A 3,454-nucleotide genomic window follows, 5' to 3' on the forward strand; every position below is an offset into this window, starting at 1 on the left:
TTCTTCCGGTCAGCCACCCCAGGGACTGTGAGCTTGGTGCCAGGGTACCCCGGGGCCCTGCCTAGAGGCTGGGTGAGAGGCCCATGTGCAAGTGTGCAATGAACAATGTGGTACCGAGAGCCTGGGAGGGCAGCCACACCTCATCCCACATGTGACACACTGTGGGACACACGCTGACTCTCCCCCTCCCTGTGCCCAAACCCAGGCCAGGGTGGATGAACATAGGAACATGGCCCACCATCATGCCAGGCAGAGGCCTCAGCTGTTATGGGGTGGGCCTGGAGAGAGGAGGCCAGTCGGGGCCTGGGAAACAGGACTCAGAGTGCAGACTGTGGACCCCTCATCCGAGAGAGGCAGCGAGAGGTGGACCCCAGAGGCTCCAGACCTCCTGCGCTTGCTCCATTGTCCCCCATTGGACTTCCTCTTCAGTCCACACACACAATTGAAGATGTGAGTGTTAAGAATCTCAAGATGGCGACAGCAGGGCATCAAACTTGGCGTGGATCCTTCTGTAGCAGTCACGAGCCCATGAAGTGCCCTGCCAGCCTTTCACGGTTTGCAAAGCACATTCACATCCTTACCTTTCTTCTGACCACAGATGGCCCTTTGAATTAATCGGGTTGACTGTCTTAAGGCTTATTTTACAGGCAAAGGCAAGACTCCACCAGGCACAGCTTAAACACGTGAGTTCTGGAGTCAGACAGCTCAGATATGGGCTGGGCCTCGGAGGGGTGAAGGTTCTTCTGCAGGGTTGTTGTGGGACCACAACAAAGAATGCATAGAACACAGCGCATCACACCAGATGCAGTCAGAGCGCCCCAGAAATGGAGCTGATCATGTGCCCAACGGGCATAGCCGGTTTCTCCCAAAATTCTATTCATGAACAGTTACACCAATTTTCAGTTGTCACATTCTATCTGTACCATTACTGGCTTAATATTTTTTATTTAAATATCTCTACTTTTTTTACACTTCCAATTTTATTTTATAGGGTAACTTCATTTTACTATCATAAATGAAAGACCAATATTGCTCATCTTAAATAGAGGGCAATCATAAAAATAAATTCATGGAAAATGAGAATGGTGTGAAAATCTAGCCAGATACCTTTGCTTGCTGAGCACTTAGAGCCTGTCCCTTTTCTTGTGAAAGAGGGAAATTAGCAAGGATTAAAGATTTAGCCCTACCCTGAGATTTCTCTTTGATTTAACTCACAAGGAATAATTTTGTTACTATTCCATTCAGCGTTACCATGTGTCTCACTGGTCCCTGAACCAGTCATCATGAACTCTTTTGCACTGCTTTGCCTGCTACACTTTGGGAAATCCTAAACACGAGGTTAGGAAGTAGTGGAGCTAAGGGTCACAAGACATGAAGCACGGGTGCAAAAAATTAAAAACCCACACAAAGCAAATCCAAATGTTTTTCATGGACACATGGATTGAAAGAATTTACATCAGCTCCTTAACAGGGATTGCCTCTGAGGGGCAAGGGAAGAGGAAAGGGTTGTTGGAAAAGGGACTTTAACCATATTCATAACATTTTAATTATTTTATCAAAAATGTTTGATATAGAGAAATATTTTACAGTTACTATTTCTGCATGATTTAGCATGGTTATTTAGCATTCTTTTTTTTTTGAGAGTTTAGCATTTTATCCTCATTTTTAACCTACAAAGTGTAAAGTGTTCATAAAAGATTTTAATAAACATATTAAGGCTTAAGGTGATCATTGTTTCGAGTGGAAGAGGCAGGATTGCTTTCTAATATCCTAGTTCACATTTAGAATGTAAATGTACAGAACAAAAACGTTTGCCATCTTACAGTGAATGACACCAAACAAGAGCTTGCCCGTTTCTTTTTTGCCAACCTAACACCTCTGTGTTCTCTTCCTTCCTCCTCCATCGGATAGACAAAGAGGGATCCAAATTTTGACAGGTGAAGAGAATGCAGTTGATTGGTGTGACCTGAAATGTTTACTTTTTTGGTACAAAGCTTTCACTGAGTTAGTAATGCAGCTTAGAAAGAAAGCCCAACCAAGAGCCTTAAATGCTCACAAGACGAAAGCAAGGAAGGCTGCCCAATGTATTAAGGATGGGGAGGCCGCAAAATGTTAGCTTTGCTACACTGCAACCTGGAGGCAATTGCTACAACAGAGAGTAGCAAATCGTCTACCGCCTGCAAGGAAGTAACTAGTAAAAGTCGTCTGGCCTGAAATGCCGGGGAGGGTCTTCCCCCAGGATCCTCCCGTTAGATTCCCAGCATAGATGGGACTCGTGGGCAGGAGTGTCTCTGTTACCGCGGTGCCAAGCACGTCGCTGAGCACCTCGAGGCCACGTAGGCAGAAACTCCAGCCGTCGCAACAGACTGCCACGCGTGTCCTCCAAGTTAAACTGGCAGCCCTGGCGGCTCGCGCCCGGGGACTGCCCGCGATGGAGGAGCAGAGGAGCCTTCTTGGAGAGGAGAAGCTGAGGCTGACAGTGAGTCGGGTAGCAGCAGTGGCCTCTCCGCCGAGATCCCTTTCTAGATGGACTACCGAATGCCGTCGCTGCCGGAGAGCGAGGAGACAGGCAGCGACAGGTCCCCTCCCATCGTGGAGGGCGCTGTGCTCCTGGAAATATTCCTCCTCCTCATCGAAGAAGCCATTCTCCTGAGCATCAGTGCAGTCCGGGCTGGACGCGGCCTGGCACGCTCCCTTATATTCCTGAATGGACTCGTAGAGGCCGTGGAGTTGGCAGAGCAAGGACATGTCCAGCTGTCGCAGGCCAACCATCTCCTTGCGGAGCAGGGCCAGCGCAGCGTCCAGGTTGGGAGGCTTGGCGGGCAGCCCCCCTCCCCCGCCCCCGCCCCCACCCGGGCCCTGCCGCCCACTGCTCACGCCCCCGCGGCTCAGCTGGTCCTGGATGCGCGACTTCCGTGCCTACAGCCGCTCCCGGTGCTGCCAGGCCCCCGACGCGCCGCCGCCCGCCGCCCGAGTGTAGCGGCCCACTCGGCCCGCTCAGGCTCTTGGGCAGTGAGGGCAGCCTGTCCACCCGCAGCCCTCGGACCGCGTCCGCCACCCCCCGGCGCCGCTCTGGCCCGGCCCATTGCGCCAGACCCAGCCACGTGCCTGCCGTTATTTAGCGTTCTTTAGACTTTTATGTGTTTTTTAAATTTTCTTAAAATGTAAAACAAAAAAGAGAGAGAGAAGGAAGAAAAAAAGTTTAATCAGGGCAAAATGCTCCCAGAGAAGGTTGCAGAGAAGGATCAAAATGGTTTGGTAAATAAGGGACTGTATGAGTCGGCTAGGGCTGTTGTAACAAATACCACTGACTGGGTGGCCTAACCAACAGAAATGCATTGTCTCACATTTCCAGACGCTGGAAGTCCAAGATCAAGGTGTCAGCAGGCTTGGTTTCCTCTGAGGCCAAGCTGCTTGGCTTGCAGATGGCTGCCACCTCCCTGTGTCTGCAGGT

General features: G+C 50.4%; 1 pseudogene; it reads right to left on the minus strand.

The window, feature by feature from the left end:
• Positions 1–2,531: 2,531 nt before the first annotated feature.
• On the minus strand, positions 2,532–3,086 carry LOC112807551 (protein FAM89A pseudogene; annotated as a pseudogene).
• Positions 3,087–3,454: the final 368 nt, after the last annotated feature.

This window comes from Callorhinus ursinus, unplaced genomic scaffold (assembly GCF_003265705.2).
Source record: "Callorhinus ursinus isolate GAN/ISIS: 27379988/994484 unplaced genomic scaffold, GSC_fseal_2.0 scaffold2, whole genome shotgun sequence".
NCBI classification, from domain to species: Eukaryota; Metazoa; Chordata; class Mammalia; order Carnivora; family Otariidae; genus Callorhinus; species Callorhinus ursinus.